The 21,610-nt window shown below is 32.0% G+C and overlaps 1 long non-coding RNA gene across 2 annotated transcripts; it reads left to right on the forward strand.

Moving 5' to 3' along the window:
- The first annotated feature begins 7,429 nt into the window (after window positions 1-7,429).
- LOC143066621 (uncharacterized) lies at window positions 7,430-20,121 on the forward strand. Of its 2 annotated transcripts, XR_012975702.1 has the most exons (4): window positions 7,430-7,834; window positions 18,572-18,677; window positions 18,996-19,077; window positions 19,983-20,121. It is a non-coding gene; the product is annotated as an uncharacterized LOC143066621 (long non-coding RNA). The 2 variants fall into 2 exon arrangements; XR_012975701.1 differs by lacking the exon at window positions 7,430-7,834 and having other exon boundaries at window positions 18,361-18,677.
- Window positions 20,122-21,610: the final 1,489 nt, after the last annotated feature.

The raw sequence follows: 21,610 nt of genomic DNA on the forward strand, positions 1-21,610 counted from the left end.
ATAAAACAATTTCTAAGACAGTTTTAGAGAAAACACAATAAACATTAAGAGCTGCATCGGATAAAAATCGACCGAATGAAAGTGCGTGTATATATGTACATGTATGTAAGACTCAATTTAAGACTTTGTTTGATTTTGGAACATTCAAATACGAAAAAGAAGATGAATTTTGGACTGTTAGTAGGGTTCTTATAACAACTCAGTTTTCAAACACTTACAGACTTTCTGTAGATTAACAGATGTATTGATATACATTTGCATAAGATCGATTTCTATCCGACGTACATGTAGCTCAATATTTTGATTTATTTATGTACTTCTTTCTGAAGAATATTAAATTCGCTCTTTCCCCAGAATTATAAAATTTCTTGCATGCTTTTTTTATATATATTTTCTGCTCTAATAGGTATATCAACTTTGCATATTTCTTAAACATCCGTTAGATTGACCATTTTCGTTTATTATCAAACAAAAATCTAACTAACAAACGTCGACCGTCGAAACAGAATTGCGTCCATACGGAAACAATTGCATGACGTTATGCATTGTTACGCTTCCTTTGTGACGTTTTCCGTTGGAATTTGAAATCAAGGGCCTATCCCTTGGCACTCAACGGTATAATAGTAGCAAAATATTGTTTTGGCACATGCATGCGGAGGGTATTAATTTGTTGTCAAAAGCGGAATCGTTTCTTCTCGGGAGGCATTGAACGCCTGACGTTATGCCCCTTTCAGATAACCAGTCTACTCGCAAATACAACTTAACTTCCACGTGATGCAAATTCAAATTTTTCAAATATTTTATTGGACAAAGCACATATGATACAATGCGTATTCCAAGATACAAACACATTAAACATGACAATTTATGCAAATACAACATAAAGAAACATTTCAAGTACTAATTATATATATAATATCACAGTATTACTCAGTATTATACTTATGGTAGACCAACTGACATTAGATTTTTATTACGAAGTTCAAAAGCTTGACTTAAATAATTACATATTTGTCTGATATCATCATCATTATTAAGGTTATTGAAAATATCAAACTTCTCTCGAAGGTCTTTATATAGAGGACAATATAAAAGAAAATGAACTTCATCTTCCACTTTATCTTTACAAAGTTTGCAGTATCTTTCACTTGCTAAAATTTTTGGTTTGCTATATCTCCCAGTTTCAATTGCAAGTGAATGTGCACTTATTCTAATTTTTGTAAGCAGTGATCTATCATATTTCTTAATATCAAATCTTAAGTAAGCTTTTAAGTCAAAAGATGAGCACATTTTACTATAAAATCTTAGTTTACCTGTGTTATTAGATTTGATATGCTGAAGTTGACCCAAAATCTTGCATTTATAAAAGTTTTTTAGTGAGTCCTCAAACACATTATGTGATATTTGAAGTGAATCGAAGTTGATTAACTTTTTTAGTTTATGTAATGATTGTACCCAGCAAGAGCTCTTTTGTGTATACAATTTTTTATCTTCAATGAATGCAGATTTTAATAAATCAAATTTTGGGTTGTTTCCAACTTCAATGTCAGTTAATCTAGCATAGTATTTAAACATTAGTTTATATGATATAAAACACACTGGATATAGCTCAAGTTCTGTACGTAAAGCTAAATTGGAAGCCTTACCATGAACACCAAGAATATTTTTCATAATCATATTCTGAACCTTTTCAAATGGCAGTTTATCAGCAGTTTCAAGATTTATATTAAAATCTGAGATCCAAATTTCAGATCCATAAGTCATAATTGGTGAAATTAATGAGTTGAAAAGTCTTACCCATTTTTCCACTGCAATACAATTAGAATATGGTAATTTTGATTTCAAGGCGAAATATGCCTTACGTGCTTTATCAGCAAGATTTTCAGCTGCTATATTAAGTTTACCTCTATTGTTGAAGACTATACCTAAGTATTTATATTCTTTAGCAGATTCTAATGGTTGGGGACCAAAATAAAAATAATGTTTATCTAATAAAGATCTATTTTTACTATTTGATAAAATCATAGTTTGGGTTTTCTTGGTGTTCACATTTAGGCCCAATCAATACAAAAAGATTGTAAGGCATCCACACAGTGCTGCAAGCCATTAGGTGTTTCTGAAATTAAGATTAAATCATCTGCATAAAGAAGATGACTAAAGTTATTCTGATTTAAATTAACTGGATCAGACAAAACGGGGTTGAAATAGGAATCGATGTCATCAACAAAAATATTAAAAAGGGTGGGGCTAAGACTGTCCCCCTGTTTCACCCCTAAATTAGCATGGAATGATTCACTAATAAATCCATCTGTTTTACAACAATATAATGTATTACTATACATATGTTTTAACAAGTCATAAAATTTCCCACCTATTCCCTTTTTGAGCAATTTATGTAGTAATGCCTTTCTTACAACACTGTCGAATGCCTTTTTAAAGTCCACAAAACAAATGTAAAGATTTTTCTTACACTTATTTAAATATTTATTAATTAAAGTTTTCATTATGAATATATGGTCACTTGTTCTATATCCTTCACGAAAACCACCCTGCTTGGCACTCAACAAGTCTTTAGACTCTATGAACACAGTTAATCTGTTTTGCAGTAATGAAGTAAATAATTTACCTAAACAGCTAGAGACACATATACCTCTATAGTTATTGCAATCATTTGGATCACCTGATTTAAAAATTGAAGAAATATATGACAGATTCCATGATTTTGGAAATTTTCCACATTGTAGTATTTTATTAAAAAGTTTTACTATAACTAGTACCATGGATGAGGCACTACATTTAATAAACTCATTCAATATCAAATCAGGGCCACCAGACTTACCAGATTTAAGTCTAGTGATACCCTTTTTAACTTCATTACAAGTAAATGGGTAATCCAGAGAGCAATGATTGTCCTTTGATGTTTCAAGATCATCAGGAAAATTAAGTTCTGAATCAGAGTTTAATAAGGATTTGTAATGTTCTACCCATTCCTGCTTTGATAATGGACTGGGCGCCTGTTGGTGGTTATTTTTTAGATTGTTAATAGATTTCCAAAAGGACTTAGAGTCTTTGTGTTCTAGGCTATTCAATTTACTAATAAATGTCCTATAAAATTCTGCTTTTAAGCTCTTTTTTTGTTTATTATAATGTTTTACACAATTAGAATATGTTTGGCGCAGGTTAGCATTATTTTTATCCTTTTGGAGTCTTTTACCAAGAGACCTTACTTCTTTCCTCAGCAAAAGACAATCATTGGACATCCATGCTTTTTTTGGTTTAGCTCTTTTTCTCTTATTAGATGGACGAGAACTTTTCTTTTTTAATACTAAAGTTTTTGATGCTGCATTTACATAAATTTTATTAACTGATGAGACAAGAAAATCAATATCATCACAGTTTTCATCATCAATATTGTTCATTAGATCTAATATATCATTTACAGACTCTTTATGTAATAAAGCATCATGATAATTGTCTGACATGGAATGTTCCCATTGAAATTTACCAACATCAGAAAGAGACTCAAGAGTTGTCTCTCTTTGAGTACATGATTTAAAGCATACAGATAATAAACAGTGGTCAGACAATTCCACTGGAGATCTAACAATAAAATGCTGTACACAATAGAATAAATTAGGTGTTGCTAACATATAATCAACTGTGCTTTGGCCATTAGAATTATAAAAAGTAAAAAATCCTAAGGAATCGCCTAGAAATCTCCCATTAAGAAGTCTCAACTGCAAATCTTTACAAAGGGACATAAGAAGAGTGCCATGTATGTTTTTTTCTCTATCCATTTGACGTCTTACTAAGGGAATATCAGGGGAGTAATTAATAGGGACAGGACAATCAATGAAATTTTCATTTCCATCATCATTTTGAATGTAGTCCTGCAGTCCTCCTGTTCGGGCATTAAAGTCACCACAGATTAGAATTTCTCCCTGATGTTTAAACTGCATGATTTCATTTTGAAGCTGTGTAAATATCAATTCTGAATCATCTTTATTCATATATGGTTTTATATAACAAAAACACAAATAAACTGTATAAGGTAGTCCAAGTATTTGCTTATCCAGCTTTAACCAAAGTGAAAATTTTGATCTTTTTATCTCTTTTACTCCCTTTCTGATATGCGGTTTGCAGTATACTGCTATACCACCTGATGCCCTTCCCTTTCTTTTGCGTTTAATAGGTTTTACAGTAAAAGGCATAGAAAAATCTGGGAGATTTCCAGGTGAGTCAGATACTAAAGTTTCAACAAAACCAACTATCTCAAAACTATTTACATAAGTAACAAAATCTACATCTTCAATTTTGTGACTATTTAGGCCATGAGTATTCCAAAAACCTATATTAAGCTTACTCATTTTTTCAAAAAGATATATGTGAGAATAAAAGGGTTATCATAAAATCGATAACTTTGGATTGAATCAATCCGATAGACCTGGTTTGACATCTTTGTTTACTTGTCGACGTCATGTATATACATTGTATGTGTAGAACAAAAATTTTTGGGTTTTTTTTTTGTTTTTTCAGTTTTAAGAACTGAATTAATTATTTTAACTTTAATTGAAAATGAAATAATCATTACATTAAAATTGAAAAAAGAAATCAATCTAAATCCTGAAGCTAATCAAAACTGAGGGGGCTATATTTCTCTAAGAAAAAGACAAAAAAGGGGGGGGGGGCAAATTGAATTACAGTAAAACTATTTTAATATCAATTTTTTGATTTTTTTCTCATCTTTTTCATTAGGAAGAAATTTTTTTTTTTACCATTAGCTACATTTTGTACATTAGTATTTCAAAAATAACAATTAAACATGTTGGTCCATCTGACCAAAATACAAGCTCAAGTTGCTAGTTATCTTTTACTGAGTCTGTGGGCCATACCTTTTACTTTTTCAAAAATAGGGGGGTTTAAATTACATAAAAGTAATAAAAAGTCTTTATTTTCCTAAAAAGACATAAAATATGATCATTCTAAATAATAAAATAAATTTATAAAAATGAATGTTTATAATTAGGCTACAGTACATTTGTATTTCGAAAATTACAGTTTAACTAGCAAGTTGTAACAGCTGTTGGACTAGCTTGTTGATTTCAAATTCTTTGTTCTTATTTCCATGATTACCAGTGAATTTTCCCTTTTCTGAGTTTTGTTTTGTCACTTTTGATTGTTGAAAAGATCTGTTTTTCTGTGGACGGAAGTAGTCCTCATATGGCTTAAGACCAATGTGCGGGTTAAGATGGGCCTTGATTATTCGCACTAAACTTTTCTTTCCAGTATTACTGAAGTGAATACCATCTGAGAACAGTGATGGATCTAGCGATGATATTAATTTGTTTTCAATGAATTCACACTTTTCATTTTGTGAGCAAAACCATTTAATTTCTGCATTAAAATCTGCACATTTTGAGTTGAAAGTCGCTTTGTTTACCCTTTCAAATGCAGGTAAAACATGGATGGTTGTATCCTTATTCTTTTGAAGAAATGTAAGAATAAAGTACTTTATGTCTGCAATACATGTATCAGTGGGTTTCTTTTCTAAATCATTGTTTCCTACCCCTATAACAAGATGTGTAGGGGAGCTGTGTGAATCACAGTAGTTTTTTGCTCCATTTATGGTTTTTTCTCCTTTTCCCAATATAATTAGTTCTGCGTCTTTGTTTTTATAAATTCTTTTTGGATCTATCCCATTTCCATGGGAATCCATAACAAATCTAATTTCACAATGATGTTGATTAGAGATTGGAGCTTTAAGCTCTGTTTCTTTTTCGTCATTGCTTATGTTGTTATTATGGTCCGCAAGTAAGGAGAATGAATTTGAGGTTGATACCTGTGGGATAACGTCTTGTGTTTTGTGTTCCATTAAGGATTGAATTTTCTCCTCTAACATTTTCAAATTTGATTTCAAGGTCATATTTTCTGACCGCAGCAATTGGTTGTCAGAAATCAGTTGAGAATCTTTGTTTTGAGAAAATTGTGATTCTGGTTGTTTCTCTTTTGGTTGTACAAATGTTGCATGTTCGCACTTTTCTTGAAATATTTCAAACTTGTTTTCAAATTCCAATACTTTCTCTTCTATTTCAGAGTATGTCTTTGTTTCTTGTTTTATTTCTGTTACCTTTAAGTTGACGTAATCAACAATTTTGTTCTCTAAAACATTTAGCCTTTGTTCAAGAGCTGCTGATTGATTGTTTTCGAATTCAAATACTTTCTCTTCTATTTTAGGATATGTCTTTATTTCTTGTTTTATTTCTGTTACCTTTGAGTTTATGTAATCAAAAATTTTGTTTTCTAAGACTTGTAGCCTTTGTTCAACATCTGCTGGTTGATTGTCACTTTTTAATGTCAAGTCTTGTATCAATTGTTCACATTTACTGAGTTTTTCAATTTTTGAATTAATATTGTCTAAATGGGAATCTAGACTTGTTGACATACTACAAATTTTTTCTTCCATTTTCTGAATGGAAAAACAAATGCTCTCATTGTCAGTATGAATCTTTGACTGCGATTTTGGTACAATAATTCGAGGCGAAGAGGCGACTTTGAGATTTGTTTCACTTACGTCATTCTTTGATTCAAGCATTGTAACAAAATGAAGATAGTTATTATCACTGCTGTCAAGGTCATGTGTTAATAAGTTTTCTGACGGTACAATGCAGTCAGCATCTACGATAGATTTCATATATTTGAATTCATTTTCTGCCCACACAGAGTGAAGGTTACCCTGCACAGTTATGACAAATGTTGTAGGATAAAGGTGGAATGTTAAAAGTTTATTGGATTCAATTTTTGTCTCTTGTTCTGTTCCTTGAAAAATCTGAATAAAAATTTCAACTATTGGACCAGTATCATTGTTTACTTTGTCTACCCAGATACAAGTGTGATCACTCAGTTCCCCTAGTTGTAAATGATATCGATATGCAAATGTTTTTATCCAGGATAAAAATCTTTCAGTGGATCTCACTCGAAACGCTGTCATTCTTGCCCCTGGCATATATAGGTCACCACTACATGTATTGGCATCTTCATATTGTGCATGTAGGGCTTTGCCAGTAGGCTGCTTGGGTAGTCTGGGTAGTTTATATTTGGAGATATCATTTTGTTTTTTCCAAAAAGGAGAGGACAGAACTTGTTCTGGATCTAGCTTCTCTAATTTCGTAAACACCGGATCCATATTTATCATGGCCACGTGGGTCTTCAAACAATGTTATTAATATAAATATCGATAATAGAACACCTTATTCTGATTTTTATGATTACAAATCAGTCATATTGTCTTTCTACAAATTCCATTTTACTCTCACAAATCATTATTTAGCAATCTATGCTTTTGTTTCGACTGCTGTTTTCTTTCCGTCCGTTCATGGCGGGACCGGAAGTAATATTATGCCTTTGAATGTCGATTGTTTTAAAACTTTTTTTAGTCGTCTTCGTCTCTTTCATGGTTTATTGTTGATATGAGTGACTGTGGATCAAAATAGAGAGGGCAAACGATGTCCGGTAAAAAATTGAAAAAAAAAAACCATAAATAAAATTAAATTAAAAAAAATCAGTATAGAACTTAACTATAGATACATTGACTTAATTGATTTGCGAGCCGACATGTAAAATATTTAGATCGTCTGATCACTTTATATAACATGATCATAGAAAAGTAGTTGCGGAAATTTGAAAAAGCCGGTTCAGACGATTGAAGACCTCTTTTAGGATATTTAGGACAACCACAAAAGAAAAGCGTCTATAGTTACCAGCAGATCTACTTAGCTCAACTTATTTAGAGAATAGCTGTGCAAAGGATTATTAATTTCGATTGCAATTCAAAAGGGTATGTTGATTATTTTACTTATCAATTTATCTAAACAGAAATATGCGGGGTTCCGTACAACAGTATTGTATTTAAAATATTAATCTTCTTACGGTACATATGAAACTGCAAGAATTTTCACGATCATTTCAACTTAAAAAACTTACATGAATCCGTAAGAAAATCAAAAACATACCAAAAATAAATTGGTATTTTGAACAATAAAATTTAACAGTTCGTAATATTATATTATTAATATTGCCGCGGACGATGCCAAGAAAAGAAATCATTTACGGAGTCTGAAAACTACTTGCTCTAAGAAACTTTTTTGAGTTTCTTTTCTATAACGTTATATTATTACTATACTATATATAAAAATATTAATTTTCGCGAACCATTTAGGTCACGGAAATTCCAAAATATGGCATCAGTAAGGAGAGTTGTGCAAATAATGTGAATACACAGAACCCCCATCCAAATTATCTCTAGCTAAAAGTATTCATCTTTTTCTATTTTATATGTACTAACAATATTCAATTTTTCTATAATTTCGATTAAAATATTCCAAAATCTGAGTAAAAATAGATCGAATGCCCCAAATAAACATTGTCTGATTGGTTGAAGTACTGTGGCGTCGGTGCTTAGCATAATAAGCCTCGATGTAAAGCACACGCTTTACAGGAATAAGGAGAGTTTTACAAATAATGTGAATACACAGATCATCCATCCTATTTATATTTTGCTGGAAATGTTGCAGTGTTCATCATTTCTGTTTTGATTCTGCTCACAACATTCCATTTTTTCTATAATTCCGATTTAAATATGTGGAACCCGCAATAAAAATAGATGGCCTTAATCACGTGGCCTCAATGATTTAATGGCAACGCAAAAAATTCCATTAATCATGTTGTACTTTGTTACCAGTCGGAACTTCTCGGCCTTTCTGCTTGCACGAAGTGAATAGCCGAGTAGTTCCGATTGACGATGTTACATAAGCCGAATCACACATACAGATCTTTGCGCTCAAATGTAATTCTTGGTGAAGCATACAGGTAACTTCGTTTACGAAAATTTATACACACTTTTTCATTAACATATTACCAGACTTTTGCATATTCACGTTTTTTTTATGCTGAACTGTAGTCGAATTCAATTCTATACATTTTTTTTTACGTGAAGCAATAGGAGTAAGAATTTTTTTCGCGCCAATTTAAGCAGCTTCATCACCATCAACAAAATTATTTATTGTTATTTTCGTGAAATTTTAGTCATATAGTTTATCAATTAGAGAATTTTTGGTAAGTATTACTTATTAATGTTAAAGTTCTACTGATGTGCTTCTCTAGACCTTTTTGACGGTTCGTTTTATCCCATTTATCTCAATACTATCTCCGATGACAGAAATGTCAACCCGACCTATTCGTGTCGAAAGTGAAAATCGCATCTATGATCATCTATTTGATGAAATAATTTCTTCTTCAGCGGTTCATGCATTATTTCTGTAATGTTTGATAACCAATCACATTCACGTTACATGTTTGCATGAAAATGGTTATGTATTAGTGAATTGTAAGGGCGATGCAACATGGGAGGTCAGTGCGCGATCACGTGACATTATTATTTGTAAACATACATGCTCCCCGTGTAACACGTGTCTGAATTATATTTTCAAAGTGTTATGAATCTTTCAATCACTATTTTATGATATATTTCTTTTTGTTTTTAGGTCTGCATATCAGTATAGTCCAAGTGAATTAGTAATAGTTCTGAGTTGTGTGTTTTTTTTATAGAATTAGAAGGTAACTATAAGTCTACATAAGTTATATTTAACTAATGTCTAAAAAGATAACTCGATCCACTTTCCCTCTATATTTAAAACCGCATACTAATTTAAACAGCATTTGCTCCCCTTGAACACTAATTTGCCCCTTCCCCGTCATTTCCCTTTAAATTTGCGCAAAAGTCATACTTTTAGTCCATTTACATTAATGACCGATTGTCTTTTTTTTTTTCATTTCTATACTCATGTGACATGATACAACAAATCTGAGCACAAAAAGGCTCTTGCAATTAACTTTTCTTGCAGAGAGAATGGTCTGATACAAAGATTTTTGGCTTTTTAGTGAAAAACTTGAATGCAATTTTAGTGTCAACAGGCTTATATTTAAACCACTTGCTATCCTACAGAAGAAAACGAAAGATATGTGAAATGGAACAGGTACAATAGACATTGTAAAGTGCTTTTGGTTCAAATTTAGTGAGGTCTTCATTGTGGACTTCAAATTTTATGTACCAAGAACCCCACTTTTGACTTCATCCAAACAAGGGCGTTAGACAAGGGTCATTTATACAACACATTTTGCACATATTGTCTGAGATAATCTTCTTTCTGTAGATCCTGAGTTCATAAACAAGTAAAGGAACTAGATGAAAAGGCATAGAAACACAAGTATTGACACATGAAAACCTGTCCGATAGAAAGTCAGGATGCCATGTATGCATTAATATTGAAAAAGCCTTAAAATGCCTATTTTGACCATAAAATGCCAAAATTGGTAATTTTTGTAGAAATTCTATAGAATAAAAGTTTGAATCCTTTAGTTTCATGCTATTTGACAAATTGACACCACCAAATCATTTAAGGAAGTTGCCCAAGTACAGATTCTATATTGACAGACTTCACGAACACAATTAATTGGTAGCGCATTTCTTTTAGAACATAAATGAAAATAAAAAAAATCCCACCTGCGCTTTCTCAATGAAACTTTTACAGTGTGTTGTACTACTTTTTGGACAAATTATATCAAAATTGTAGAAAACTTCATCGTCTCTAACTCAAAATAAGAACAATTTTATTTTTAGGGCGTCTCGAAATCTTTTGACAGCTTCCGAAGTCCTATATTTCAACCTTTTTCACCTGGAACAATTCACTACTTTCCTTTTAAATTCGGGACCCAAATTTTTTTACAGTGTAATTTCACCCCCTTACTTACAATTTGAGGCATTAAACATGGATAAATTAATTTGGAAGGGGTATTAAAATTAATGGCAAGTAACCCACTATTAACACTGGGGACTTTATTCGTGAACAACGAAAATCAAGGGACAACAATTGTGGTCTCGAACCATTTGTCTGTCTGGATTGTTAAAACCACAAAATCAGATAGTGATGAATATGCAAGTTTTCAACAATCCCGGAAAATACGAAAAATACACCTTATCGCTATTTAATCCAATCTGGGAAAGACAGTCAAATGTACAACTCCCTGTTTGGGTCATGTGGCTGAAAATAGAGTTTTTTTAGTAGAGAGCTGAGGGAGTAAAAACTTTAGAAAGCGATCATCAAGAAACTTTAAGGGGGTGGCGGGTCTAAATCATTTATATAGGATTTCTCTATATTTTTCTATAAATGAACTTTATATTATAGTTAATAGAAAAATTAAATAAAAAAAGTGGGGTCACCCTTCATTTGCGCTCATAATCAGTCTTCCAAAGAAGCATACATTTATGTAAAAGTGTTTTTTTTTCTGTTGAAGTAATAGGAGAAATAAAGTTAATATCGAAATAAAAAAAGAAATTTATTACAGAAATCGCTCAAATTTTACAATAATTTAGTTTAAGTACAGCTTACATATGGAAATGATATTAAAAAATATAGGTCACAGATGAGTTGAAAAAGATATTTCAATTTTAAAGCAAAAAAATGACATTTACCCACCAAAGGGAGATCATTTGGAACTTTTTCAATGATGAATACATTCTAAAACAGGGACAAAACTTAAAGGGGGCCCAGTCGCCCATGGCTCCTACATTTTGAGCTGGGCCCCTAAACTTTCAGTTAAATTTTAGTTGAACATATACAAACTAATTATGAAATATCTGGTCTGGGCTCCTAGCTTGAAATTCCCAAGTTTAGTCCCTGTAAAAGTCATCTGGGGCCAACACAAATTTATTGTTTTGAATGATTTTTGTACCATATGATTAAGTAACAACTACAAAAGGTAACAAATAAAATTTGTAATGAAAAACAAATGTTTATTTTTTTTCTGAAAATTTTATACCCTCGAGGCTCCTAAATCATGTTGATATAGTATGATCCACTTTTTTCGAAATTAAAATTGAAGTAAAAAATTATTTTGTTTAAAGTTTTTACGGTAAGGGACGACATCAAAAGATCAATGTAAGATAAAAAACTTAATTCAAATAGTTTGGGGGTTGGACTGCGGCAAAATATATCCATATGGGTCAATAAGTTTTTCCCAAATTAAGTTAAGAAGGGGGTAGGGGGGTCAGTGAAAAAATTATGTGAATTAAGTTTTTTATCCTTCATTGAACTTTTGGTGTCGTCCTTAAGTTAAAACAGGTCTCATAAAAAAGTATTGTGCATCAGTTTAAATTTCATGAATTCTTAAATCACATGTATATGAATCATGGATATGTTTCATTGACGTCAGTAACATGCAAAATCATGGAACACATCATTTTCAAACACATTATGCAACATCTTGAAAAATATGACATATTAGTCGATTACCAACACGGCTTCAGACAGAAAAGATCATGCGAATCTCAATTAGTAACAACAATTGAAGATATCGCAAAACATCTAGATAAAAAAGAGCAAGTGGATATGCTAATATTAGATTTCAGCAAAGCATTTGATGTAGTGCCTCACATACGGCTTCTGCGGAAACTAGAGCACTATGGAATAAATGGCAAAATAATAGAGTGGGTAAAGGCCTGGCTCACACAACGACAGCAGTGTGTAGCAGTTGAAGGCGAAACATCTACAAATGCCTTTGTAAAATCAGGAGTACCCCAAGGTACAGTTTTAGGTCCATTGATGTTTCTTTTGTACATCAATGATATTGGGGATGACATCAAGTCAAAGTTGCGTCTCTTTGCAGATGACAGCCTATTATACCTAGCAATAGACTGCAAAGATGACTGTAACCAACTACAAAAAGATCTAGATAAATTGATTGACTGGGCATCTAAATGGCAGATGAAATTTAATGCTTCAAAATGTTATGTTCTAAGAATAACCAACAAGAAAAAACCTATATTACATAACTATCATATGCATGGCCAAGTTTTAGAAAATGTAAGCCAAAACCCATATTTAGAAGTTCAGTTTACCAACAATCTGAAATGGGATATACACATCAATAACATCACGACAAAGGCAAATAAATCATTAGGCTTTCTGAGGAGAAACATCGGCAAATTCCCAGAAGAAATTAAGAAAAGAGCATATCAAGCCATTGTCAGACCAAACGTTGAATATGCAAGCAGTGCATGGGATCCATATCAAGAAAACCACATCAAACAGATAGAAATGGTGCAAAGAAGATCAGCACGTTTCATCAAACATCAATACAGCAGAGAACCGGGGTCAGTTACTAGTCTACTGAAGGAGCTAAAACTACCATCATTAGAAATAAGACGGAAAATAAAAAGGCTTTGCTTGTTTCACAAAGCTTTACATAAAAAGATAGCCATAAATATACCAGATTATGTAGAACAACAAGGCAGGACAACACGGCAATACCACCGAAGCAAATTTAGAAACCTTCAAACTTCAACAAACACCTACAAATACAGCTTCTTTCCACGTACCATCAAAGACTGGAATACTCTACCAATAAGACTGTTAAATATAGAAGATGCAGAGGCATTCAAGAACAGCCTCACATCTTATTTAACAGAGTAGTCACGCAACAAACATTTGATTTTAATTTCACATGTAAATACGTTTTTAATGAGCACCATATTGAATGACCAAATTAGTACTTGCGTGATGGGTCTTAGACCCTTTGCATTTCAACGATATAGATGTAGATGTAGATGGACTATAATTCTTTATAGCAATGTCTGTTAGCCATTTAGGGGTCTTTTGCATTTAAAGTTCAGATTAAGTGGGTTTATTTTACGAAAAATGACCTCAATATAAAGGACAATATATATATATATATATAGACAATATATAGACTCAAAAAATGGTATATCAAACAGAAGACAAAAAAAGGGAAAATATAGTGAATTTTGGAGAATTTATATTATTGTTAGCAATATAATATTTCCCACAGAACGTAATCAAAAGTTAGCGTGCAATAAATTCTAATATTGCACTAGTGCAATAAATCTTCAAAATTCATGACGTCATCAACGTTTAAATCTTAGTTTAAACCAAGTTTTACTTTAAAATATTATATTGCTATACAATAAAAGGGTTATTGCATGAATATTGGGGAATATTGTCCCTCGTAGAACATATATTGCACTCGCAAGCTCGTGCAATATAAAATTCTACTCGGGACAATATTCCCCAATATTCATGCAATAACCCTATATTATTAAATGTACATGCATTTGAAATATTTAAGATCCATGGTGACCTAGCTACCTGTTTAGAAAACAGTGATTTAAATGCTAGTCTATTAGAGGGATATTTCATTTTCATTGGTAGTAGATATAGAATCTTATTTTATCATGAAGTCCAATTTGAAAATGACTTTGGGGAGGGTTGGGATCCCGCTAACATGTTTAACCCCGCCACATTATTTATGTATGTGCCTGTCCCAAGTCAGGAGCCTGTAATTCAGTGGTTGTCGTTTGTTTATGTGTTACATTTGTTTTTCATTCATTTTTTTTTACATTGTCTTATCGGGGCCTTTTATAGCTGACTATATATGCGGTATGGGTTTTGCTCATTGTTGAAGGCCGTAGGGTGACCTATAATTGTTAATGTTTGTGTCATTTTGGTCTTTTGTGGATAGTTGTCTCATTGGCAATCATACCTCATCTTCTTTTTTATATTTGGGTATGAAGATGTAGTAAAGGCTGAATGCCAGTTTTAGTCTTATATATGTACTTTATAATTTTAGCCTTACATGTATATAATTACATATATATATATATATATATATGTATGTGTACATATATCACTGATTTAGTGGCAATGATAAATAGACACTGACAAGTCTTCAATGGTGGATCAGAGCTCCAGATAAGCTGCGTATTTGCGTGATCCCGCTATACAAATAATAAAAAACCCAATGCAATTGCCCATTGTTGGGTTCAATAACCCAATTATATGCCAAAAACATTAGTTCTCAACCCTTTTATTGGCTACAGTTTACGTTATTTACCCTTATCTGTTTACAGTCGTTGCGTAAATCTTTAAATTTTTATAATATTCATAATTGGAAATTTCCTTTCGTCCTAAAAATAAATCCCTGCATCAAGTAGCTGAAATGGGTCCCTGTTGGAGTTTTCCATTGCTTAATAAGTACACATGTTTTTTAAAACATTTCAATCTTCTCGGCGTTTATCCATTAGCATGTGTCATGAAGTCATATTTGTTTCGAATTGCTCGGGATTTATCATAACATACATTGAATTCAAACAAAAGTGTATGTCCGATAAAAATATTGAATAGAAGCATGTTTTCTGCTTCTTTTGAAAAGCTGAGGGAAAGTTCTGATGATAACAAGACCCAACCAGTTTTATTAGGAAGCGTCCTCGAACGCACGGGCGTGTATGCATACCTTAAAAAGAACATTGCAATCAAACATCAGGTTTTCGTAAAAAAAAAAAACAGTTGGAAAAAGTGAAAGGCCAAATCAATTATGACATGATAAACATGATAAAGCACCAGAAACCTAAAGTTCTAGTAAAAGACAACTAAACCAGTAGATTTATGTAAATTGAATAAAACTTAAACATTCATGTATAATTAGAGTTCTTATACTATTTTTATTTCATTTTACGGTTAATTTATGAATACACATATACAGGCACTGTCACTGGTCTCAGAATTTATTATATAAAGGTACATGACGTGTGCCTGTGAATACACATATCCATTTTTGTGAGAAAACACAAAACTGGCAGAAAGTTTAAAACGGGACACAAATTGAACCTACTATTGCTCCTCAGTGAATAAACCAAATAAAACAGCTAGCAAATAACCCTAAACCAAATAAAACAGCTAAACAAAGAAAGAAACACATTTAAGATGGAAAAAAATCTGGGGTTGATATTGCCTAAATATTCAATATTGTGTTGATGAAAAAACCCAATACATTAAGGAGCTTGGTGGTGAAAACCCCAATTTGATATTAACATGAGGGGTGAACTGGAATTGATAATGCAATAAAAAAACTTTATCACCCAATTATATAAGAAAATGGTGGGTAAAAATCCCAATTTGTGAATCCTTATCTGGAGCTCTGGTGGATCCAGAACTTTTCATGGGGGGGGGGGGGGGGGCAGTCATGCTTTAGTGAGTGATTCCCTATATAATCAACCTATATCAATATGTGCATAAAGCAAATTGATAGTTGCTAGATACTGAATGATTATACCACAAGAAAGTTTTAACCTGTGCATATATATACTTAAAATACGATAAAACAATCATGTCTTTTTCAGGAATTCTGAATCCAACCATGTAGTATGGAATGTTCTTGAGATATGGTTTTGGTCGATGGATGTTCACGAAGGACCTGTAGTACAAAGTATATCACTGGATTTAGCTCTTTGTCTAAGTGTATTATTAAATTACTCTGCTTTGAGCTCAGTTCATTGTTATGCAATTCTTTCTTTGTAAAATATTTGAAAGACAACTCTCATGTACAAGGATTTGTCAAAGTAGTATCACCTCTTATGTACAATGTAAGTATTAGGGAGATAAAAGCATTCTATTTTAATTTGAACCAAACATATTATGTTTGTTCAATTATGTTAAAAAAATGATAAGCTCTATCTAGGCTTATCGATTTCTTAAACTATATTTCATTGTTCATGCTTGAAATTTTTATACAACCACAGAAATTTTTGCGGTCCTAAATAGGTATCCTGTCGTCGTCGTCCGAAGACAGATGGTTTCCATATAATAACTTAACTATAAGCAAAAAGAAATAAATAAAATTATAACACAATGTTTATAACCACAAAAGGAAGCTTGGGATTGATTTTGGAGGTTATAGTCCATAAGGTTTAGGTTCCAAAGGTGCCCAAAACAAGCATTAATTTAGTGTCAGTACAATAAGTTGTGTATAAGTATTTCAATTGCTCTGAAATTGTACCATAATGTTTAATACCATAAGTAGAAGGTTGGGGTATATTTTAAGGGTTATTGGGGCAAACAGTAGAGGAATTGAGGGCCAAAAACAAGCATGTTTGTAGAGTCGAGACCATAAATTGTCCAGAATGGTTGTTGAATTACCTAAAACCAATGCTTTATGAAATCTTCTTTGAAAATTAGAGTTGTCTTTCTCTGTCAAGAATAGTAGTTTAATCATCTTAAATTAATGCTTTATACAATATACAATGCAAAATTCACTTTACTACCAACTGATAAATTAAAGTAGTCTTTAATAACCATTCAGTGATTACAAGCACTTTGATTATCATTCTAGGGTTATGCCCTTTTACAAATGGAAACATTGAAGAATTATTTAGTCTTAACTTAAGTTTGTTTTAACTAAATCTAGTGAACCATACCAATAGTAAGCAAATACATATGAAAAAGATGTGGTATGCTTTCCAATGAGACAGTTCTCCACAAGAGACCAAATGACACAGAAGTTAACAACTATAGGTCACTGTACGGACATAAACAATAGGTAAAGCCAATACCGCATAATCAGCTATAAAAGGCACCGAAATGACAATATAAAACAATTCAAACGAGAAAACTAATGGCCTTATTTAGTAAAAAAAAACAAAAAAAAAAAATTTATATGTAACACATAAATAAACGACAATCACCGAGTTACATGCTCCTTATATCATGTTCTCAAATCTAGATATCATCTCCCATATAGAAAAAAAATGAGACAACTATCCACAAAAGACCAAAATGACACAAACATTAACAGTTATAGGTCACCGTACGGCCTTCAATAATGAGCAAAGCCCATACCGCATATATAGTCAGCTATAAAAGGCCCCGATAAGACAATGTAAAACAATTCAAGCGAGAAAACTAATGGCCTCATTTATGTAAAAAAATGAACGAAAAACAAATATGTAACACATAAACAAATGGCAACCACTGAATTACAGGCTCCTGACTTGGGACAGGCACATACAAAAATAATGTGGCGGGGTTAAACATGTTAGTGGGATCCCAAGCCTCCCCTAACCTGGGACCCCTACAACATAAGAACAAACTATAAAAATCAGTTAAAAAAGGCTTAACTCATCAGATAGACAAAAAAATAACACCATAAAGGAAAAACATAGAACTCCTTTTGTCATAAGACACTGTCAAACATCCAAACATACTATCCACACTCATCTGTGTCCACACTTGTAAATATATACAATATAAATAAACAATGAAAAGATCACAATTTATCCTACAATTTGAAGTTCTAAGATTAAAACAGTGTAGTTTCTTAGATATCGTATGCTCAAGACACTTTCCTAACGTATTGTTGAATTTAAGTACCTGTAATTTATCAACTAATAAGCAGTTGAAGCGATACCCGTGAGGTTGAGGTCGTCAGTTTTGAAGTGCGAAGATACGAGTTCGAATCACGAGATTTTTTCAAAAATTTTTTTTTGGCATAATTACTTTTTTAATATTGTCATAACGTTTTAAAGACAATAACAATCAAAACCAAGGAGTAAACAAAGACTCACAAAACCAAAGGACATTTACATCAACAGTTATAAATAATAACTATTGAAACAACACGAACTCCACTAAAAAGAATGATTTTTAATGATGAGATTTTTTTATAGATATTTACTGAAGAGCGGTAAACATGTGATTTTGAAGAGAGACATTATACTTCACCTGAATGTACTAGCAGTTGTCACTTACATACTTAATGGTCCCATACTTTAGGTATTACTTATCTTTTTTTTCTGATTCGTTTCTCAAAGCATTTGTGCTCGAATAAAGAGTTTAAACCTATGTTTTAATGATGATTAATTGATAACATTATATTATCATGCACAGAAACGAAAAAGACTACTTTTTGACAGTTTATAGTGTGCGGCTATAGAAGAACTTATCTTTTATTTTTAAATTGAAAAAATGGTTAGTAATATTTTCATAGTAATTTTGATAAACTTTCTAAACATAAAATGTTTACTTAATACCCTGTCATATTCAGTTCAAAATAAAGAATACATTATTTTGATAATCTTTTTTTTTCAACAGATTTTAAGCTGGTTTAAACAATGCAAGTGTATGATGGATGGAAGGAATACGTCGGTTCCTGATAGGAACTCTTGATCTTAAGGTGAGAATAGAATTAAGAGAAATTGACTGCGTGCTTTAAATTCTAGTAATTATGATAAACGTAATTTGATGAGAGCATGTATTACTTACATTTCGAGAACACTTAAGAGCTTCGCATATTGAGTAGATACATTTTTGTTGAATATTTTATGTTTCCCTCTGTTTGTCTTTGTTTGTGTGTGTTGTTATAGGGGTGGTGTTCAGCAGCTGTCCTATGAATGTTTATCCGTTATATCTTTGTACTCCTGTTTTTAGGTTGTATATCTAATATGTGAAGAGTTTACGATTTATTTATTATCATTAACTATCCGTGATTTTTATACTGACATAAACACTTTTGTTAGTAGGTTCCATTTATAGCTAATTTCCTAATACATGTAGAGAAAGACTTTGGCTAGCTTGTTTGCTTTGTTTTTAGATTATGTAAAATTGTAATTGGGATAACGTCCAATCAATTTTAAAAAGTAATATATACATGTTTAACTACGTCTGAGTATATATATATATTGTTTGAAGATGCTAATTTTTATTACAAAACTTGATTAAATGTTTATACAAACATAGCAAGCAAGCCAACCAAAGTTTTATTCTACACGCAGTAGGAAATTAGCTGTAAACGTTAAACAATAATTAAGTATAGACAATCAGGGTTGAATACCGCATATTCTAAAACTGATATTTCGTGAAGAAATTGACATGTATTAAACAAAAAAGTAAACACACACACGTGCACAGACAAATACACACAACAAAACTAAGAAACGTACGCACCATGGTATTTTCAGGCTAAAACAATCTATTTACGATATTGTATTTTATGATTTTAAATCACACTTTGGATATTCTGCATGTTATTCTGATTTACCTCATGCTAAGTGTTTAAATATTTCCATTTCTAATTTTCAGAGAATGTCAACGCCCAGAAACTATAATTGCATTTTGTGTTCAAAAAGACCAAAAACCAGAGACAGGCGAAAACTCATAGGACCCAACAATAAATCACTACGTAAATGTTTACAACAGAAGTTTTTCATTGAACATGACAAAATTAAGCATTTTTATAAAGTAGCACCACTGACCCCTCAGTAACTCCATGACACAAAAGTATCACCATTGACAACATACTTCAAATTTCACTTTTATTAAGTAATAAACACAAAACAAAGAACATGTGCACTGAGCAAAATAAAAAGAAAAAAAAACCAATAAACACTAAAACAGATGTTTTTATCCTCATTGTTTTCAACACTTAAAATAAACAAGTTTATAATTTTATTACGTATTGTTGGTCATCACCATTCTACTATAAGTCGTTTTGAGAATAAAAATCAGGCAAGAAGCGATGTTAAAGACCTTCCGAGGTCAAGAAGACCCCCTATAACATCTGCTAGGGAAAATAAAGCATAATGAAGGTTGGTCAGAAGGAAACCCATTGCAAATAATACAATCCTTAAAAGAGAATGATGACAATACAGGAGCCTTTAAACAAGAACTGTTCGAGATCGGCTCATCGCTACTGGTTATCGTGCGATAATACCATTTCGGGGACCTTTGCCTACGAACAGACTCACAGATGCCCGTATCCAATATAGTGCAGAGCTCGCCAAAGTTGGAAATTAGCGTCGTGGAGGAAGATCCATTGTTCCAATGGAATTCGGTTTATCTTCCTTGGCCCAATCGTAGCCCGAATTTGAACCATATCGAACATATATGGGACACTATTGGGCGTAAAGTGCATGAAAGGACACCCCAGTTCAAACAAGTCATGAAATAAACAATACCCTTCGTCAAGAATGGTTGCTGCTAGCTTAGCAACAAATTAGTCGACTTATGACAGGAATTAGAAGACGTTAAGATGTGGTTATCCGTTTGAATGGAGGCTGCGCACAAAGTACTAATTCTTTGGCGTATAACGATCCACCATGATGTGAACAATCATCTAAAGATTAATTTTGAAATGTCTGACATTGTAAAGTTCGACTACAGTGAAAGTTGAAAATGCATTTTTTTGTACAAAAAACACTTCATTTTGTAATAAAAATTTTGGTTAGATACAACTTTTTTCTTCATACATTTTTTGTTCGTTTTAAAGCCAATGTTATCATTAACTACGTTTCAATATTATTTTACAAATATTTCATCATATTCCATCCAAAATAAGAGATTGACTTTTCAAGTTTTAAAAAATCAAGGTGTTGCAATACTATTTTCCATGTGTATATATTCAGTGGTGTTACTGAACTGGTCAATGGTGTTATTTTATCAAAGTGGTCTCACCATTGACAGTAACACCAATGATTTACAGTTGAATTTTAAGATTTAATTACATGTACAAAATAAGTGCTCCATTCCCCTATTTTATATGTTGTTCCTGGTGCATGTTTCTGTAATCAATATCTTTTCATAAATCAAAGTTCAGGAAATCTTTCGGAAAATGATTTTTATAAAGGGTACACGATGGACACTATTTTCAATTGCGATATAGCTTTTACTTATTTTTAAGATTTTTCACTTAATTTTCAACATAGACGTTT

This window comes from Mytilus galloprovincialis, chromosome 3 (assembly GCF_965363235.1).
Source record: "Mytilus galloprovincialis chromosome 3, xbMytGall1.hap1.1, whole genome shotgun sequence".
NCBI classification, from domain to species: domain Eukaryota; kingdom Metazoa; phylum Mollusca; class Bivalvia; order Mytilida; family Mytilidae; genus Mytilus; species Mytilus galloprovincialis.